Below are 22,674 nucleotides of genomic sequence, written 5' to 3' on the forward strand. Positions count from 1 at the left end.
TTTCTCCCGGGAGTGGGAGTCGAACTCGCACTCCTACGATAGTTGAAATGGTTGTAAACGCATTCAGCTACGTCATGCCTGTTGTAAAGTTCTTCCCAATTGCCTTCTTTTTGCATATTTTAATCTTTTACACATTGCATACTTCGTATGCAATTATGTGTTAAAGCTATGCTTGGTACGGCGGTTTTCAAAGAAACTTTGGTTTTTGTTGCTGTTTTCGTTCTATCTATAGAACTACAACGAATTAACCAATTTTGTCTGTTTGTATGATTTTAATGATCGGGGATTGCCCATATTGCTTTCTCAAATGTATGAAAACATTTATTTGAAGCAATTTTTTAATTTTATAATTTATTTAATAATTTGGGAAAAATTTAAACAACGTGACATCAGGACGGACAAGGCGACAGCTGTTTCGATTATACCTTGTAAATCTCTTCAGAGCCTTTTCTTCCGGGAGTGGGAGTCGAACTCGCACTCCTACGATAGTTGAAATGGTTGTAAACGCATTCAGCTACGTCATGCCTGTTGTAAAGTTCTTCCCAATTGCCTTCTTTTTGCATATTTTAATCATTTACACATTGCATACTTCGTATGCAATTATGTGTTAAAGCTATGCTTGGTACGGCGGTTTTCAAAGAAACTTTGGTTTTTGTTGCTGTTTTCGTTCTATTTATAGAACTACAACGAATTAACCAATTTTGTCTGTTTGTATGATTTTAATGATCGGGGATTGCCCATATTGCTTTTTCAAATGTATGAAAACATTTATTTGAAGCAATTTTTTAATTTTATAATTTATTTAATAATTTGGGAAAAATTTAAACAACGGGACATCAGGACGGACAAGGCGACAGCTGTTTCGATTATACCTTGTAAATCTCTTCAAAGCCTTTTCTCCCGTGCCTTGTTAAGTAAGCTTGTGACTTATGTAGCTCATATGAAAAACTGATTTGTTTAAGTGGTTTCACGATAACAGGATATTTCGCGATTTAATAAATTCGATTATTCCATTATTCACAAACTTCTACTATGTCGGAAACATCATCATTTTAAAGAAATTTATAATTTCCCATGAGTAGCATTAAAATTTAGATAAAAGCAGAAATTACGAATTTCGAACTAGACTATACATAGTTTACATTTTCATTTTTTTTAAATTCATTTGCGCATCTAATGTTTCAATGTTAAAATTTCAAATAAAAGCTAACTAAATATTTAAAACTAGAGAGGATGTTAAAATGATTTTTTTTCATATTTTCGTTTTAAAAATAAGCTAATTATTAATCAAATAATAATACAATACACAATATTAATTAAAATAATTCTTAACCGCATTCCATACACAGCATTCGCATACGCATTTCATAAGTGCGTAACGTAAATGTCCGTACACTTTGCAAGAATCAAAAGATATAAATCGGGCATTTACGTTAGTCTGGTTTAGTCCATTGACTCCTTCTTTGGAATAGCAACGGTCCACAACAGAGTATGAAATATGTACGTAAAAATCTTTCTGCGGTTTAACCGATTAGGACGTCAAAATATTGTGTTGAATTTTACGATGAACATCGCATATACAGTAGAGTACAGAAATTAGTGCATCGTTTATGGTTCCGATAGTCCTTTTCCAAAAAAAAAAAAAAACAAAAAAAAAAAAACGCACCTCACATTAGCACGCTTCACACTCAGAATTTCCTCAAGAACTCCATTTAAAAGGTTGAAGTAGACAAGTATCTTTGGTAGTTAAAAATTTATTGGGCCGGATGACCAGGTAGTATATTAGTAGTGAAATAAATTTGTAAATGCCAAAGGTGTTGGGGGAAATAATTAATTTTTCTACTAAATATTTCGGGAATTGATAAAGTCATGTTGGTTTGGTTATTCTGTCCGAAATTGTTTGAAGAGTGCCGTATGCTAGAACGTTATTCAAAAAACGCACCATCCCAAGCTCGGTTGCTAAAAACCCCCTATATTAGCACAAGTTCAGTGCATCTTGTTATAAGGGGGAGCTAGTGAAAAGCCTTCCGAGATAAGACGTTCTCCAATCCAACTCCAATATAGGACGACATGGGGTGATACGCCACTCAGCGGCCGCAATGAACAGGCAAGAACCCAAAAAAACAAAATGGCTTATTGTCCCAGACCTTTATATCCATACCTTGCCTTTGACAGAAGAGTCAAGCTTTTGTGCAGTCCTGTTACACAGGGAGTATTCACTTTTTTATTCTGAAATTTCGGAAAGCACTTTTCCGTTAAGTATTCATGGAAGCGTTCCGGATAAACCGTGAATTTAGAATAGTCGGAATACGTTCTTTGATACTACCTCACGAGGTCCGAATATGCATAATATTACAAATACAAAACCGATTCTCCAAATTCTCAAATGGAGACGAATCGTCCGGACCGACGGAATTAATAGAACAGAAGGTCGACTTCTAATACGTGCCCACCAATATTTCTTAAATCTAAACAAGTGCAGCTGTCTTCTTGAGGCAGATCGGTTCGCCCTTCTGCGGTAGGCTTTTCTGTTGTCCTCGTTGTGGAATAACGAGTGAATTGGGGTTTGTTTTGAAAATAGTAAATAAAATAGGCCGAAGGCCTTTATGTTCTTTGGCAGATAGTGGGTCTGCGTTAGGGCTTCTGGTGACCTCGCTCGGGGTGAGCGAGTGAATTTTGGGATGTTTTTGAAAATCTAAAATATAATGGGCCGAATGTCTTTAGGTTCTGTAGCAGATATCGAATCTGCATTAGGTTATTGTTTGGCCTCGTTCCTTTGGGTGAGTGCATCTGCGTTTCGTGGCAGACCCTGAGTCTGCGTTAGGGTTATTGATTGGCCTCGGTGGGCGAGCGCTGGGTTTTTGGTGGATTATCGATAGGGAAGTGGAGTTCGGAAGGGAGTGAGGGAGGGGAACGGAGGGATTGTTACGAGAACCTATTGGCCTTCTCGCACTCCGTCTCCTCCGTTGGGAAGAAGGATCAGTTTGACCAAAGGTCGTCTGACTTGACCCTTCTCGGTAAAGAGGTCGACTACACGTACTCGGTTATCTTCACCGGGGTGTACGTTGACGACTCTACCTAGCCTCCACTCGTTGGGAGATAAGTTGTCCTCTTTGAGGACAGCGAGATCTCCCACTTTGATATTTTCTTTGGGATGCTTCCACTTCACTCGTTTTTGAAGTTCGGATAGATATTCCACCTTCCATCGTTTGCAGAAAGTGTGATGGAGGGCTTTGAGTTTCTGCCATCGATTGATCATCGAGGCAGAACTCTCACTGGCATCTGGTTCTGGTGGAGCCAGCAGGTGGCTGCCGGTTATAAAATGTCCTGGGGTTAGTGGTTCCAGATCCGTTGGGTCGTTTGACCCTGGACTAAGAGAGCGCGAATTGAGGCACGCCTCAATGCGGCACAAAAGTCTTTGGAACTCCTCCATAGTATACTTATGGGGAGACGCGACCTTTTTGAAGTGGCTTTTGAAGCTCTTCACTCCCGCCTCCCACAAGCCGCCCATATGTGGCGCGCCGGCGGGAATAAAATGCCAAGTTAATGATTGATGGCTATACCTGGAGACTGTTTTGTCTCGGCTTTCTGCCAGGAAGGCTTTGAATTCCGATCGTAGAGATCTGGAAGCTCCGACAAAGTTCGTACCATTGTCGGAGTAGATGTTTTTCGGACATCCTCTTCTCCCGATAAAACGCGAAAAGGCTGCGAGGAAGCATGGATTGGTTAGGTCACTAGTGGCTTCTAGGTGGATGGCCTTAGTGGAGATACAGACAAATAGGCATACGTAGCCTTTGGACAGTCGACATCCCCTACCGCGGTAGCTTTTGATGTCGAAAGGCCCCGCAAAGTCTACCCCGGTATTGGTGAACGCGTTCGCAGGGAAGGGTACCCATAAGTTGGGACTGTGCCTGCTTTCGATGAATAGTGCAGGTTTTGCAATTTTGGATGACGGCTCTGATCATGGTCTTGACATTCGGTATCCAGTATTGGGTTCGGATGAGACGGAGCATGAGCTGGTTCTCGCCATGAAGGGAGTCATGATGAGCCATCATAACTGTAAGGCGAGACAGCCTACAGTTGTAAGGCAAGATGATCGGATGACGCTCGTTGTATGACATGTCTTTTGACGCCCCTAGACGCCCCCCTGTTCTAATAATATCATCTTTGTCGATATATGGGTTTAGGGACAGTATTTCACTCTTTCGATCGATAGGTTCCCTATTTTTCAATTTTAAATATTCTGTCCCGTAAAATTGTTTCTGGCAGACTCGTATTAATGCTTGAGTCGTTGCCTTAATCTCATCGGCTGAGATTATACATGACCTTTCGTGGAACATTGCTTTAGTTTTTGGGTGAGTTCTTTTATAAAACCTCCTAACATAGGATAGAACCTTCAAAGCCCTGGGTAAATTTGAAAAACGGTCGAGAATATCTACCTGATCTACCCTTGTCGTGGCATATGTTTGTGCCCTCTTCTCCTCAATTGACGTTTTGTATTCGGTCTCTTGTGCTGGCCAGTGGGAATTGTTTTCTTGCAGCCAAGAAGGTCCCTGCCACTACAACGAATTGTTGACCAACTCTGATGCAAGTAGTCCTCTGCTTCCTAGATCCGCTGGATTAGATTCCGAGTCCACGTGAAGCCAGTCCTTGCTACCGACCATATCGACGATCTTAGTGATTCGGTGTGCGACGAAGGTTGACCAGGAACAGGGCGGCTTTCTTATCCATGCGAGTACGATGGTTGAATCCGTCCAGAGGTGAACTTTTGCTGGTCCCAGATGAATGTTTCTGAATATTGATTCCATGATCTCTGCAAGCAGCACGGCGCCGCATAGTTCTAAACGTGGTAGCGAGATGGTTTTCACTGGAGCTGCTCTGGTTTTCGCTAAAAGTAAGTGTATGAAAACCTGATCGTTTCTTTTCACGCGCATGTATATCGCTGCCGCATATGCTTTCTCGGAAGCGTCACAGAAGCCGTGGATTTCTATGTCGTCTTCCGGTGAAAAATTTACCCACCGCGGTATCCTAATGTTACCTATTTCGCTATAGTGTTGGGTGAAATTTTCCCACCGTTCTAAGGTAGTTGGGGAGACAGGTTCATCCCATCCGGTGCCCTCTAACCAGATGTTCTGCATTAGTATTTTTGCTACTATGACCATTGGTGCAAGCCAGCCTAAAGGATCGAAAAGTTTGGCTATAGCGGATAGGATTGCGCGTTTGGTGATGTTCTCGCCATTCTCTAAAACTCCTGCGGTGAAGTAAAACATGTCTGAATGCGCGTTCCATCGTATTCCGAGTGCCTTCATCGAGCTAGCCTCTTCAAACGCTAGGAAGTCCTCGCTGAGCAAATCCGTTTTGGGGATTTCCTGAAGGATTTCCTCACAATTGGATGTCCACTTGCGCAATGGAAAGTCAGCTGAGTGTAATGCTTCGCGAATCTCGTTCCCTGCTTTGATAGTTGACGCTATTGTATGCGTTCCAGATAAAACTTCGTCGACATACATACTTTCGCGTAATATACCCGATGCTATTGGGTGGGTATTTTCTACATCATCAGCCAATTGTAGAAGTGACCGTGTCGCGAGGTAGGGGGCGCAGTTTACACCAAAGGTGACAGTCTTTAGTTCGTAAAGACTGATGGGTTCGTTGGGGGATGTTGGATGGACAATTCTTTGAAATTTGGCGTGATTATCGGTCACCCAAATCTGCCTATACATCTTTTCTATGTCGCTATTAAAGACAAAGCGGTATAGTCTCCAACGTAGAATTAAAATAGGCAAGTCTGCTTGGAGTACTGGACCTGGGTGGAGTATGTCGTTTAGACTAATGCCATTTGCTGAAGGACTTGACGCGTTGAAGACGACGCGCACCTTGGTGGTGGTATTTTCCACCTTTACAACGGCGTGGTGGGGCAGGCAATAATTATCCGAATCGTCGGATGGCACATTATTTTTAATTTTTCTCATATGTCCAAGCGTTTCGTATTCGGATAACACCCGAACATACTCTTTCCCTAACTCTTGGTTTTTCAGTAACCGCCCCTCATTTCTGAAGAAATGTGAACATGCGCGCTTTAGGGACGGTCCTAATGCAATCTTCTCAGGGTAATCCTGCCTGAATGGTAGCGAAACTGTATATCTTCCACTTTCATCACGTTTTGTTGTGTCCTTAAATAATTGTTCACAATACCTTTCTTCTTCATTAAGCATTTTGTTTTTGGGAATATTTTCTACCTCCCAGAAAGCTTTTAATTGGTTGTCCAACGCAACTTCGTTGTAGAATGACATGATGCTCTTCGTTGGACTCGGTGCTTCGATGCGACCGGTTAGTATCCAACCGAACACTGTCTCTTGGGCCAAGAGTGTATTTAGTATATTCTTTTTCAGACCGCTCAGTATAATTTGGAGATATATGTTTCCTCAAAGTATGAGGTCTACGTCTTCGTTGATGTAGAACCTTTTGTCTGCCAAAACCAAGTCTGGGAATGCCTGCATAGTCATGGCGTTGATATGGCAGGATGGAAGATTCCCAGTGAGTTTGGCTAGGACTAGAACGGGTGTAGTCAGGCTGAAGCAGGCATCCATTGGTGAACGTAATTAAATTTTGGATGCCTCTTTCACCTGAGCTGACACCGCATTTGTGATGCCTGAAACTCGGGCATGCATTTTTCTCGCTGGCAAATTGATTCTGCGTTTCAGTCTTTCAGTTATGAAGGAACATTCAGACCCTGAATCAATTAATGCCCGTGCGGAGAAGTCGGTACCATTATGGCGAATGTGTGCGCGAGCAGTTCCTAATATCACGCCTGTGCTGGAATTGGCATGACAGGATTTTACATTCTGGTTCGCAGATTGTCGCGCCTGTGCCAAAGTTGTTTGGGTATTATCCGCATCTTTGAAAGGATTGCGTACAGCCGTGTGCTGAGATGTATCCGCATGCAGGAGCGTGTGGTGACGAGAGTGGTATTTGGAACAGTTGTAGGAACTGGTGCACTTTGTCACGGTGTGTGCTGGGGATAAGCAATTCAGACAGCCACTTGTGGATTTTATAAATTTAATCCTTTCTACTGGGGTTAACTCGCAGAAGCGTGAACAGTTGCGTAATCTGTGTTCAGGGGATTTACACATTTTACAAATTGATTTTATTGTTTGCTTGGATACTTTCGTTTGAAAAGCACCAAGTCTTTTCGTAGGGGTTTTTGACGATTGTCGCGACGCGTTTTGTTTTTGCACTTTCGAAGTGGCATGCCCTGTAAAACCAGACACTGTTTCATGTGTCTGAAACCGATTAGACAGGAATTTATCCATATCCTCCCACTTGGATATGTCCATTTTATGGTCTATACTTTGCTCCCAAAGAGCCAGCGTGCTCTCTGGTAACTTGGTTGAGCTTAGATAGGTCAGGATTGCATCCCAATTGGAAGTGTCAATTTTGTGGCATTTGAGGAACGAAATACAATTATTTATATCATTTTGCAGCTTTTCTATTGAACTGCCACACTCATTTTCTACCTTTTTTAAGCTAAATAAAATTTGTAGTTGTGTGTTAACTAAGATGCGTTTGTTTTCGTATCTTTCACACAAGTTTTTCCAGGCCATCTCGAAACCTTCATTTGTGAGAGGGCATTTTTTAATGATATCTTTTGCTTCGCCCTGCTTTTTGTTGTTGAGATGGAATAACTTTTCCACCCCTTTCAAGCTGGAATTGTTTATATAAATTTACGTGAAAAGTTGGCCAAGACAGATAATCCCCTTTAAAAACTTCCGTGTCGCAAGCAGGGAGGCGAATTTTATGCGCATGAGGTTCTTGCTCAGGGTTGACGTTCTTGTCCTCTTTCTTGTATTTTTCTGCCTCAGCAGATATAGACGCTAGGCATCGCATGTAGATTGCGTATGCTGCTTTTTGCTTTTTTCTTACCGCCATAACGTCATCCCCTGACACCTCCTCAGATCCTAGTAGTGAATCAAACGCAGACTTTACCTTCTTCCACAAGGACCGCAACTCTTCCTGCTGTATCGCAAGGGTGTGTTTGCTATGGTCGCTTTCCGGAATAAGGCTGTAATCTGTATCAAACTCTGCGATTAATTCTACCAGTCTGATGTAGGTTTCCATGGTCTTATTTGAATTTATTAAAGAAATAATTGCTGATTAGAGAGATGGAACGATTTTGAGTAAAAATACCTGCCCAGCCGTAAATAAACACTATTGAAATTCGAAGCTTTATTATTTCTTTTTATATTGCAGACTTTTTGTCTCGGTAGCAACAACAACAGAGGTTTATTTTTCAACTTCTTGTCACAACAGGGACAGCAAAAAGGATTTATTTTTGGACTTTTTGTCACAGCAGCGAAAACAGCAAAAGATTTTATGTACAAATTTTTGTCTCAGCGGCAACAACAAAAAGGGGACCACTCGCCACCTCCACAAATAATGGGTGTATTTTTGAAGAAGTGAAAAAATGCGTGCGATATTGCAAAACAAGCGCCAAAAAAATTGTAAAAAGTGTTTAAAAAGTGAAGTGAGCACCGGATTAATTAATTAAATTGAACTTAAGTTCGTGTTTGTGAAGTACAAAAAAAACAACAACAAAAACCTATTTAGTATGGTGCGGAAAGTGAGGTTAGGTTACACTCTTCCTTGTGTTGTGTCTGGAAAACCTTACCACTGGTGGGGAGATAGACCAGATAATCACAAGGACTGAAAATAAAGGCTAACAAACCGAGTGATTTAACCTTTGAAATTAGAAAAATAAATTGGTGCTCACTAAATCACTTCACTGTTTTCACTTTTATTTTTAATTTTTCGCGGACTGCACGGGGTTTTTTTCTTTACTTTGCAAAAAACAACACTCAAAAAAAAAGTGGCAAGAAATATAAACTTACTTTGTTTTTGTGGAAAAATTGATGTGATGGCTGTGGCTCCGGCGGCTGCTAATGTCGTGTATAGTATCAAACTTCCAACTTTTTGGTGGTTCTGCTGGACTATGCTGTGACAAATAAACTTTTGATGATTTTTTTGTGGCAATTCGTGCAAATTTAGTAGTAGGCAAATGTGCTGTGTTGTGGACTGTATATATAAAGAGGCGCTTTTAGTTCCTGGTGAGGAGGACCAATGTTCGGCCTGGGTGCGTCTAAACCGGCAATGGGTAGGCGTACACGGGTCGATCTCGGGTTGATAGTGCACTCGAAAGAAATACGAGAAAGAAAACACCAAGAGGAATTCCTCGTTATAATAATGTATTTAATCGAATTGAATGGAAATGTACAATGTAAAGATGACAAGGGTTATTTTACCTGTGTAGCAAAGTACAGCGTTGATCCTTGGACGATGCGTATCGGTAGGCGGTTGATCGAAAAAGAGGCCGGTTGTGCCGTTGATGACAACCGCTAAGCCGCGAAAAGGTCCTCTGGTATTAAGGAGGGGAAAAACCACACACACAACCACCCTTACGTATAGGTGCATGGGTGCTGACAACCTGCACACACACATGCATGTGTACGCAACGCATGCATGTGCATGCATGCACACAAATGCGGCGTGAGTGTGGGTGGCTGGAAATATTATTAAAACATTAGGGAGGGGCGCCGTCAATCAAGTGAAAGTTAGGCATTGGGCCTAAACAAGTAATATTGTAACCAGTTTATTTTACTTTTACCCAATAAATCATATCTTTTATAACGAGAAATCTCGTATTCTCTTATTTTATTCCAACCCGCTTATTCCCACTGAGATCGACCCCGGTGCGTCCACCTACCTCCAGGAGCAAACGCACCCCGGCCGAACATTTGGTCCATCTTCACCAGGAATTTGGAATACAGTACCTATAAACAGTCCACATCACAAGATACCATAGCTGACCGCACACACTTCAGAATTCCTAACATAAAAAGTTAGCCGGAGAATTTTTGCCACAACCAAAAAAAGGCTATTATTTCATACCAGCGTGCAAAAGCACTGAGAGATCAAGCCATTTTGCCACATCAGCGACAGTATAAGAATCACCAAAAAAGTTCAAAGTAAGTGCAATATTTCTTGCCACATTTTTTTTGGTTCAAAACTAATAAATAAAAAAGTGCGAAAAATCGATTTAAAGTGCCATACGTGATTATAATTAACCGCGAAAAGTGTGAAAAAACTGTGTAGTGCCAAAAAGGAAAATAAGTACAAACGCGTTGCATTAACATTGTTTAAGATTCCTTGTGACTATCTGGTATGTCCCCCCACCAGCGGTAAGGCTCTCCAGACACAGCACAGGGAAGAGGTGCACATAACCTCACTTTCACAAAAAAAATTCACGCCATTCGATTGCGGCATTGAATTTTCTTTTGCGTCACTATTACTTTCACTAATTTCTCTAATTAATCTTGTTACACAGTTTTGTTCTTTGTTGCATAAGATTTATTTCACGGTTTTCACACTTTTCGTCGAGTTTATATCAACGCGCGCACTTATTTTATAATAAAATTGAAGGTTGAAGTGACGAGTGGCCGCCCTTTACTTCGCACAATACACATTGGTGTTGATTCCCCCTGCTCCCTGTTTTAAGGCACAAATAATCTGCAAAGTCAGATAAAAATAAACAAATTAAAAGTAAGAAATCAATTATGCGTAATTTTAATAGTTCTTGGTTGGGTGATTCGCTCAGGTTTTCAAAGTTTTTACATCCCTTGGTTAATTTGCTCTCCACCTTTCAACCATGAACATGGATTCTTACATTAGATTGGCCGATCGAATAATCGAATTCGAGGCCGATTTTAATGATATCAGTGCGGCTCTGCACGAGTGTGCAATACAGCAAAAAGAGTTGCAAGCTAAGTGGGAAAAAGCAGAGAACGCCCTAGAGGAGTTGCTTGGCTCTGACACGCTCGACGCAAAGAAAATTGCAGCGGTCAAGATCAAGCATAAAGCTGCATATTCCGTATTTTTGCGATGCATGTCGAACATGGAGGAACTTCAAGCCAAATTGAAGCAGGAAAGAGATAGTCAGGTTCGACCTGAAGGAGGGCGTGCGCGTGAACAAAGTATCCGCCTGCCAGCTTGCGATACTGAGGTATTCAAGGGCGACTACCTATCTTGGCCAACGTTTCGTGACCTGTTCACGGCCATCTATAAAAATAACAGTCGTTCCACCTTAACCAAAAAACCCAAGGTGAGGCAAAGGACATTGTCAAGAAATGTCCTTTGACAAATGAAGGCTTCGAAACAGCCTGGAAAAACCTATGTGAGAGATTCGAGAATAAGCGGATTCTCGTAAACTCACAACTACAAATTTTGTTTAATCTAAAAAAGATAGATAGCGAGTGCGGCAGCTCAATCAAAACCTTACAGCGCGACATAAATAATTGTTTAGCATCCTTAAAAACACATCAGATTGACGTTTCAAATTGGGATGCGATTATTACTTATTTATGTTCGACAAAATTTCCCGAGAATACGTTGGCTCTATGGGAGCAGAGCATTGATCACAAGACGGACATATCCAAGTGGGAGGATATGGACAAATTCTTGTCAAATCGTTTCCAGACACTTAAAACCGTGTCTGGTTTTACAGGGAATGCCACGTCTAACGTGCAAAAGTCAAACACGTCGCGCCAGTCGACAGAAACCCCTACAAAAAGACTTGGTGCTTTTCAAACAAAAGTAACCAAACAAACAACAAAAGCAATGTGTAAAATGTGCAAATCTACGGAGCACAGATTACGCAACTGTTCACGTTTTGCGACCTAAACCCGGTAGAAAGGATTAAATTCGTCAAATCCACAAATGGCTGCCTGAATTGTTTATCCCCAGGAACCACAGTGACGAGGTGCACCAGTTCGTACAACTGTTCCAAATGCCACTCTCGTCACCACACGCTGCTGCATGCGGACACACTTCAGCAACCGGCGGTGCGCAACCTTTTCAAAGATGCGGATAATATCCCATCACCTTCGGTACAGGCACGGAAAAGACAGGAATCGGGACAACCACCTTCATCTACGAACCAGAATGTCAAATCCTGCTATGCCAATTCCAGCACAGATGTGCTATTAGGAACTGCTCGCGTACACATTCACCAAAATGGTACCGACTTCTCCGCACGGGCATTAATTGATTCTGGGTCTGAATGTTCCTTTATAACTGAAAGACTGAAACGCAGAATCAATTTGCCAGCGAGGAAAATGCATGCCCATGTCTCAGGCGTCACAAATGCGGTGTCACCTAAGGTGAAAGAAGCATCCAACATCGAATTACGTTCATCAGTGGATCCCTGCTTCAGCCTGACTTACGGGTGTAGCGAAACTCACTGGGAAACTTCCATCCTGCCATATCAACGCAATGACTATGCAGGCATTCCCAGAATTGGTTTTGGCAGACAAGAGGTTCTACGTCAACGAAGACGTAGACCTCATACTTGGCGGAGACATATATCCCCAAATTATAATGAGCGGTATAAAGAAGAATGTGTTAAACACATTCTTAGCCCAAGAGACAGTGTTCGGTTGGATACTAACCGGTCGTATCGAATCACCGAATCCAACGAAGAGCATTATGTCTTTCTACAACGAGGTTGCGTTAGACAACCAACTCAAAGCTTTCTGGGAGGTAGAAAATGTACCCAAAAATAAAATATTAAATGAAGAGGAGAGGTATTGCGAAAAATTATTTAAAGAAACAACGAAATGTGATGAAGATGGAAGATACACAGTATCACTACCATTCAGGCAGAATTACCCTAATAACATTAATTTAGGACCATCCCTGAAACGAGCATGCTCTCAATTCTTCCGGAATGAGGGGCGGCTAATAAAAAACCCAGTTTTAGGTAAAGAATATGTTCGAGTGTTGTCAGAATATGAAACTCTTGGACATATGAGAAAATTAAAAAGGAATATCCCATCCGACGATTCGGATCATTACTTCCTGCCCCACCACGCCGTTATTAAAGCGGAAAGAATCAATACAAAGGTACGCGTAGTATTCAATGCCTCGAGCCCTACGGCCAACGGTAATAGCTTAAATGATATTCTACTCCCAGGCCCAGTTCTACAAGCCGATCTACCCATCCTTATATTACGATGGAGACTATACCGTTTTGTCTTCAATAGCGACATCGAAAAGATGTATCGTCAAATTTGGGTGAACGAAAATCACACCAAATTTCAACGCATTGTATATCGCACTTCCCCGAATGACCCTATTAGTCTCTACGAATTAAAGACGGTTACCTTCGGAGTGAATTGCGCACAATATCTCGCGATTAGAACGCTCCTACAACTAGCAGATGACGTCGCAAGTTCACACCCTACAGCGGCTAGCATACTGCGAGAATACATGTATCTAGATGACGTGTTAGCGGGTGGACATACGATCACATCGACCATTAAAGCCAGAGATGAAATTCGTCAAGTCATACACTCCGCGGGCTTTCCACTTCGCAAATGGACATCCAATTCAGAGGACATTCTAAGGGACATCCCCAAAGCAGACCTCCTCAGTGAAAACTTCCTGGCCTTCGAAGATACCAGTTCAGTTAAAGCATTAGGAATTCGATGGAATGCCCTCTCCGATTTATTTTATTTTAAAACAGGGACGCTGGACAACCCGGAAAACATTACAAAGAGAGCGATACTATCAGCAATCGCCAAACTTCTCGATCCATTAGGATGGCTTGCGCCAATGGTCATTGTGGCCAAAATACTCATGCAGAGTATTTGGTTAGAAGGCACCGCTTGGGACGACCCAGTATCGACCAGTACGCTCGAAAAATGGAAAACCTTCACCGACCAATACCATGAAATCGATAAAATCAGGATACCTAGATGGGTCAACTTTTCTCCAGGAACCGACATCGAGATCCAGGGATTTTGTGACGCATCCGAGAAGGCCTACGCAGCAGCCATTTACATGCGCGTGAAAACGGATAACGACATCTGGACAAACCTGCTGCTAGCAAAAACCCGAGTAGCCCCGATGAAAACCCTGTCGCTTCCACGATTGGAACTTTGCGGAGCCGTACTGTTAACGGAAATCGCCGAATCAATTTTCAGGAACCTTAAATTGGGACCAGTGAGAGTTCACCTGTGCACGGATTCAACGATCCTCCTCGCATGGATAAGGAAACCGCCTTGTTCCTGGTCCACTTTCGTCGCACATCGGATCACCAAAATCATCGACATGGTCGGAAATAAGGACTGGTTGCCCGTAAATTCAGAATCAAACCCAGCAGATTTAGGTAGCAGAGGATTACCTGCGTCTGAATTGGTCAACAATTCGTTGTGGTGGCAGGGACCTTCTTGGCTGCTTGGGAAGACACTTCCCAATGGCCAGCACAAGAAAGTGACTACATCACTTCCGTAGAGGAAAAGAGGGCGAAGACCTGCGCAACAACAACAGTAAATACTACCGATATTCTCCAACGCTTTTCAGACCTACCTAGGGCTTTACGGGTGCTCTCATACGTTATGAGGTTCTACCGAAGAACTCACCCCAAAAAAAAAAAATCATTTCAGGTCAAGTCACCTTTAATCTCTCCTGATGAGATCAAATCAGTAACCCAACTCTTAATTAAAATCTATCAGAAACAACACTATAGTTCCGAATATAAAGATCTAAAGGCCGGAAAACCAATTGCAGGGAAAAGTGCAATACTCTCACTTAATCCCTATCTAGACCAACATGGCATCATTCGGGTAGGAGGGCGACTCGGGGCGTCAAAGGACTTAGCCTTTAATGAACGCCACCCAATCCTCCTCCCATACAACTGCCGGTTATCCCGTCTGCCAGTCCTAATGTTTCATCAACAAAGTCTGCATGGGGAAAACCAACTCATGTTACGTCTGATACGCACCCAATACTAGATACCTAACATCAAAACCATGATTAGGGCAACAATTCACAATTGCAAAGTTTGCACTATACACCGAAAGCGTGCTCATACCCAACTTATGGGTATTCTCCCTCGCGAACGCACGACATTCAGCCGTGCATTTACGAATACTGGAGTCGACTTCGCCGGACCCTTCGACATCAAAAGTTACCGCTGTGGAGGGTGTCGACTATCCAAAGGCTATGTCTGCCTTTTCGTGTGTTTTCCACACGAGCGATTCATCTGGAGGCCACTACTGACCTCAGCACCCCATCATTTCTTGCGGCTTTTGCCCGTTTTATATCTAGACGCGGATGCCCGAAAGATATGTACTCCGACAATAAAAAAAATAAATGTAATGCGCGATAACCTCCGAAGAGATCTAAGGCCGAGCTTCTCTTCCAATTTGCGTCGTGCTCCTCTTGATTTTTCCCTACAAATTGGCCGGACGGGACCTACATGTTTTATGCCGACTCCGAACGGCATCTGCAAGGCAGATGAGTTTTCACTGAGAGCTTTTCATGGCAGAAATACAATCGGAGTGCTTGCCAGACGCTGCCGAGGGGCGACCCCGCTTAGAAAAATGTTCTTCTAATTGAAAAATCTTATTTCTAAAATTTTGATGTTGCTTTGCCCGGGAGTTGAACCCAGGGCATACGGTGTGATAGGCGGAGCACGCTACCATCACACCACTTTGTCGGAGCGTCACGATCCTTACGATCAGAATTCAAGACCTTCATCTCACAAGCGCGAGAGAACGCTGACTCAAAGTACAGCCACCAGTCACTCACGTGGCATTTCATCCCTGCGGGCGCTCCCCATATGGGAGGGCTGTGGGAGGTTTGAGTGAAAAGCTTCAAAAGCCATTTCAAAAAGATAGCCTCACAACACAAATTCGCCTTCGAGGAATTCCATACCCTCTTGTGCCGCATCGAGGCATGCCTGAACTCGCGGTCGCTCAGCCCGGCGTCCAATGACCCGACGGACCTAGAGCCGCTCACCCCAGGACATTTCCTCACTGGCAGCCATCTAGTGGCTCCGCCAGAGCCGGATGCGAGTGAGAGCCCTGCCTCGATGATCAATCGGTGGCAGAAACTCAGAGCCCTCCATCATACTTTCTGCAAGCGATGGAAAACCGAATATCTCACCGAGATCCAGAAACGATACAAGTGGAAACAGCCACAACCTAATCTAAAACCCGGAGACCTGGTTGTTATCAAAGAGGACAACCTCCAACCCAACGAGTGGGGAATGGGGAGAGCCGACAACACACACCCAGGCTCTGATAACCGCGTGCGTGTTGTTGACGTTCATACGAACAAGGGACAAATAACTAGACCAATTACGAAATTGGTACTCCTTCCGTCCCACGACAAGGAGGATTAAATATAAGGGGCCAAATGCCGCCTTACAAAACCCCAAAAACCAAAATTCTATTTCCCCCGACTACCTAAAATCAGAGGCCCACGGTTGGTGATAGCATAGAAGGCAAATTAAGGAACCCGCGTCTTCGTGTCTCTCTGTCCCTAAGCCTGCATTTCTCCCGAGCCATATATTATAATCAACCCCCCGGTCTCGTGATGGTGCGAGTCTACCGGAAGGGAATTCAAAACGTACTACGCGATGACAATGGGGAAAGGGAGCGCGGGACATAAAGACGCGTTCAACCACGCGCCGTGATGCCCCGCTATCCCTAAGCTTGTGTCTCTCCCGAGGCCCCAAATATAATCAACCCCCCGGTCTCGTGATGGTGCGAGTCTACCGGAGGGCGATCCTACATCTTCCTTTTTTGGTTTTCTACCCGCGGTCTCGTGTCGAGTCTACCGGAGGGAATCCTACACCTTGCTACTGGTGGGCAATGGGGAAAAGGAGCGAGAGGCACGAGGACGCATGAGAGTTTAGCAAAAGCTCACAAACAAAAAAAAACATTTTTTTTTCTATGTGATTTAACAATACTAACCGAGGGCCCTCTGAACAGAAAACCCCACAATTCACTCACTCACCCCGAGCGAGGACACCCGAAACCATCCCATTCACTCGTTATTCCATAACGAGGACATCATAAAAGCCTACCGCAGAAGGGCGAGCCGATCTGCCACAGAATCTAAGGGCTTTAAGCCCTTGGTATATTTTAAATTTCCAAAAGTCAACCCACATTCACTCGCCCCGAACGAGGACACCAGAACCCTAACGCAGATCCATTGTCTGACAGAGAACATAAATGCACTCGGCTAAAGGCATGAGGCCAACAGTAGTTTCATCTCAAAAATAATACAATTTAAAAAAAAAATAAAAATCGAATAAAATTCGTTTAAGAGGCATGGAAATTTTATCCCATTATAAACAGAGCATATACTGATAATTAATTGAAACTCGAACAATCACATATCGTTAAGATCTGATTGTTTGGCAATCAGTTTTTCAGATCACCAACTGAAGAATGGCCGCAATTCTAATGGGTTGTGGGAGAACCCAAGAAATGATTTAAATGCAGCCATTCTCTCTTAGAAAAAAACGTTTATGATCATAATTTGAAATTTTCCAAGTTATCTATTCAGGAAGAGCGATCAAATTGTACTCATTGGTAGAGATATTCAAATTCAATCAACAGCTTTTAACTCGCGAATCGGATTAACGAAATATGGTGAATAGGTGTTTCTCATAGTTACGAATGGATTGACAGATTCCTTTTTATCGTCTCACTGAACAAGCATATCCAAAACCATCGCCCACCCCCCCCCCCCCCCCCCCCCTCCCCCTCCTCATTTTTGTTCTTTATCAAACCGATAACATTGTCGTATGTAAGTAGCATAGTTTCACGGGTCCTTTATTCTACAAAGGGTCGTGACACGTTCATTTTCGCAAACCTCCTATAAATTATTGCTCAGATTTGGCACCCAATTGCAACAATTCTTTCCCTTGCTGGTCAAAATTTTGATACACAAATTTTAATGGTTAGGGAATTACTTTTAAAATTTTACCTCGGTAGTGCCGTAATGTGGTTTGATTGTTTTGTGAAAGTGACAGCAAGGTGCAAAATCCAAACGATTGACCCGTTAGGGACTATGTTTTGAAGGCTAGTAATTACTTTGCAATTGCGTCGTGCTCCGACCCTCCATTTCTTCCAGCTTTTTCCCCGCGGACGGCCGCGACGTCGACCTACACAAACATTTAAACGGTTATTCGGTACTGTGTTTATTTTCAAACTTCGATTACTACATAGTAAGAATTTACGAACCATTGTATACAGTTTATACAATACAAATACAATTATATAAAGTGAATTAGTAAATAATTTAACAAATTCATTGAATTCCGCTGCACTTACACTGCTATTATCCTTTTTGTATTTGATTTTTTACATCATCTCACACCTTTACGGTCTGCACATAATAAATTAACCAGCTTTTGCAGCTCTTTTGCATCATGCATATTATTTGCTTGCAGTATGTCGCCGACTCCCTTTCGCAACAACAAATCAAATTGATGTACCACAGATTGTACGGATCCAATGTTATAATCGCGCATTTGATTTGTCATTGGCTGTAGGTTATTTTCCAATGTTATATCTAGAAATACCAAAGCTTGAGTTCTCAAATTTGTATAATCATCATATTCAACAGTTAACTGGTCCATTCACTACCCCTTACGCTCCTTTTAACTAATGTTATATAACCCAGGCAGTCTAAAGGTAATCAAACCATCCAGCGTGTGCGCAGATGAAGCCCGTCCTGGATGCTTTTAACTACACTAGGCCTCAACTGTTCATCAAAACCAGCGATAAATGCGCAACCGACAGGCACGAATGAATATTCATCTGTCCTTTTCACAACTAAATCGAGACGACCTAAAAGTAGACTTGCACTATATAGGCCATGGGCTCTAGCTACTAAATGTGGTAGGGAATGTACGGCCCCACATTTTGAGTCAGCGATATTATCACTGGACGTGGCGCAAAGCAGATCGTTGGTGCATAAACAGAGTATCTTTTGCTCCCTACTGTTTGCTAACTACTGGAATGAGCCCTGCGGTGATAAGTACTCTTAAATCAGGACTCCTGATCGGTGCCTGACCATAAAACATATCTAGTTTGTGATCTTTGCTGATGCAGAGTGGGAAAGCATCGCATCATTGACATACCTGCAGCTGGTGTGCTAAAAAGCAACAACGTTAACTGCCTACACCCATTCCATGTATGAGATCTAACAGTAGGAAGTTTGTTAGGTTGGCCATTAACGGTGACCCAGCTGTTTTCGGTTGTGCCTCTTAACAGATCACCTGAACGTTTCGCAGCTTGAAAAAAAAAATTAGCCGCATTTTGCATGTTCCGATAGTATTTTTAAAGAAATTTTGTTATACAATTGTAAAAATGAAGTCTCCTAAATTATACGTAATTAAGCGAGATGGACGTAAAGAGGATATACACTAAGATAAAATTACTTCACGCGTACAAAAGCTTTGCTATGGACTCAACATGGATTTCATTGATCCGGCAGCCATCACATTAAAGGTAATAAATGGTTTATATTGCGGTGTCACTACACAAGACCTTGAGAATTTGGCAGCGGAAATTGCAGCAAGTCTTACAACACAACATGCCGACTATGCAGTGCTAGCTGCACGTATTGCTTTATCAAATTTACACAAAGAAACGAACAAACTTTTCTCAGATGTTATTAGTGCATTGTATTATCATGTGATCGACGAAACTGGCTTAGCTACACCCATAATATCAGATTTTCATTATGAAGTGGTAAAGAATAATGCTGATCGCTTAAATTCAGCTATAATATACGATCATGATCTCGGTTACAATTATTTTGGTTTCAAAACGCTAGAGCGTTCTTATTTGCTTAAACTCAATTGTAAAATAGTTGAGCGTCCACAGCACATGTTAATGCGTGTTTCCATTGGTATACATGGTGAAGATATTGATGCTGCTATTGAAACATACAACTTACTATCCGAACGTTATTTTACACATGCTTCACCAACTCTCTTTGCTGCAGCTACTAGACAACCACAGTTATCATCGTGTTTCCTTTTAACTATGGTTGCTGATTCGAGTGATGGCATATTCACTTCAGCTCACCAATGTGCTTTAATTTCCAAACCAGCGGGTGGTATTGGACTAAATGTACATTGTATACGCGCAAAAGGCACAGCAATTGCGGGAACCAATGGCACATCAAATGGTTGGGTACCAATGTTGAGAGTATTCAATAATGTATCACGTTATGTTATGAGTTTTTGGATTTAAAGAAAAATACTGGCAAAGAGGAGCGTAGAGCTCGAGATTTATTTTACGCTCTATGGATACCAGATCTGTTTATGAAACGGGTTGAAGCTAATGAAGATTGGTCGCTTATGTGCCCACACAAATGTCCTGGCTTGCATGAAGTATGGGGCGATGAGTTTGAAAAATTGTATTCTAAATATGAGCAAGCGGGGCGTGCTAATAAGAAAGTAAAAGCACAAAGCCTTTGGTTTTGCCATTATAGAATCGCAAGTAGAGACAGGCACACCGTATATGCTGTACAAGGATGTATGTAATAGAAAGAGTAATCAACAAAATGTTGGCACCATTAAATGTAGTAATTTATGCATAGAAATCGTTGAGTATTCAGCACCAGATGAAGTGGCAGTGTGTAATTTAGCATCGATTGCGCTTAATATTTTTGTAACACCAGAAAAAACTTACAATTTTAAGCGTTTGAAGGAGGTTACAAAGACTGTCACACGTAATCTAAATAAAATAATCGATGTAAATCATTATCCATTGCATGAGGCAAAGAAATCCAACTTCCGACATCGTCCGATTGGTATTGGCATACAGGGTTTTGCAGACGCCTTAATTCTTAAGCGTTATCCACACGAGAGTGAGTAGGCTGCACTCTTAAATCAACTTATGAAACGTATGAGGGTTCACCAGTCAGTAAGGATATGCGCCAGCCACCTAAAACAAAAAAGAAAAGAAATCAAAAGTTGTCAATGAAATAAAAGAAATAAAAAATTCAACAATGAAATAAAATAAAATCTAACCTACGACATACTTACCGCGTGCGTTTTTCAATGGAAATGTCATAAATTTTCACACGTCACATACCGTTTTGGCAAATTCACCACGACCATCATCGCATATACCTGTTGACATTGGAACGAGAAACGAAAAGAGTTGCCATGCTCGCTAACTCGACCCCCAATGGTTCTTCCACAAAGAGAAAAAAAGCAAGATCGACATTGTTTTTAAACTTTATTTTTTTTTTAACCTAATAACCCAAATCCACTTCATGAAAATAAAAAAACAAAACCAAATCAAATGCAAACCAAAATGACAAAATCTCCTCGCACATCTAAATGCCTAATGCATCCGAGTTCTGTGCTGGGACAGTGACGCGGACGAAGCATACCGCTTCGGGCAATCCCAGCACCGAAACGGAAGTAATCTCATATACCCATTTAAGTGGGCTACCAAACACGAAACAGTAGAGATGGTGCGGGCGCACACACGGCATTGGAACGTACCGTGGGGTGGCTGCCGCCACCACAATATGCCCTCGAGACTCGCGTAGAACGTCCTGTAGCAGGCGTTAGTATTCCCACGCAGGTGAACCACAAGAGGCGTCCGCAGAACTCTGAGGACAATGGGGTTCACGCGCCTCAGCCCTTCCGCCACCGCCTGCTGCACCAGCTCGTCCGGCGGGTGGCAAATATAGGAGCCCCTCCGCCGCTCAGGATATAGTACATCCGCCACCACGTGTATGGGCTCCTCATCCTCAGTCTCCAAACTTACTATGAGTAATTGCATCGGTTCCATCTGAAACGAAAAAGAAAAAAAAAAAGAAAAGAACCATTAGGACAAATACTAAAATACCTTATAATTATCTCGTACTTAAGTCGTTCCACGTTGGCTTTTGCTTAGATAGTGACAATGGAGCAGAAGGCATGTACTCACCACAACCTTCCAGTAACGGGTCCTTAAAATCCCGGTTCCGTGGCTATAGCAAAAGGAATCAGGGCTGCCATAAACCCTTATAAGTACACATCACCCATACCTTTTGCGTGTATAATCCATAAACACCATAATTTTCCACGAGATGGCAACCCACGGCACAACACCGACAGTTTCATTAGTGCTGTCATATTAAGAAAGAAAAAAAGCGGATACCGATAACTACACCACAGCAGTACCGAAAACCGCAAAACATCAGAATCGGTACTGACGTGTTTTTGTCGAATATGGGCATCTAATGGAGTACCAACCAGTCATACACAACAAAGGAATTCAAAAAAAAAAAAAAAAAAACACAACAAAAACAAAACTCTCCTTGCACAAAAAATGTAACATTTTTTTTACAAAGAAGTTTTTTTTTGTTGTTTTTTACCCTTTCCGTTTTTTGGGCCCTGTTTTCTGGCTGGGGGCAGGACTTGTTGTTTTTCAGCAACAAACAGTAATTATAAGGGCTCGGTACAAAAACAATCCGAGCCCCGAAATAAAACAATCCCGACATGACAAAGTCCCGAAATTAGAAAAAGTAAAATGTTTCTACTGGCTTAGTGTGCTACTGCCCCAGTGACCTAGTTTTTTTTTCAAGGGCAAGCAAATACATATATGTATATCTATATATTCGCACGCCACAAACTCACCATACCAGCTATCAGCTGACCAATAAATACACGACAGGGTTGCATGGTACATTGAGCATAATGGTACGTGCAAATAGAACGCGTCACGGAGAACGCATCGCCAATCTGCAAATTTATGTCAGGTGAACGTAAGTAACGCATCTCTGCTTGGTAAGAATTGTATTTAATAATATGCT

General features: G+C 42.3%; 1 protein-coding gene and 1 pseudogene across 7 annotated transcripts in view; one reads left to right on the plus strand and one right to left on the minus strand.

Moving 5' to 3' along the window:
- LOC137244275 (synaptic vesicle 2-related protein) overlaps window positions 1-22,674 on the minus strand; it is a 2,198,928-nt gene that overhangs the window by 21,661 nt on the left and 2,154,593 nt on the right. The window lies entirely within an intron of this gene.
- On the plus strand, window positions 10,706-20,738 carry LOC137247323 (ribonucleoside-diphosphate reductase large subunit-like; annotated as a pseudogene).

Source organism: Eurosta solidaginis, chromosome 3 (genome assembly GCF_040869045.1).
Source record: "Eurosta solidaginis isolate ZX-2024a chromosome 3, ASM4086904v1, whole genome shotgun sequence".
NCBI lineage: Eukaryota > Metazoa > Arthropoda > Insecta > Diptera > Tephritidae > Eurosta > Eurosta solidaginis.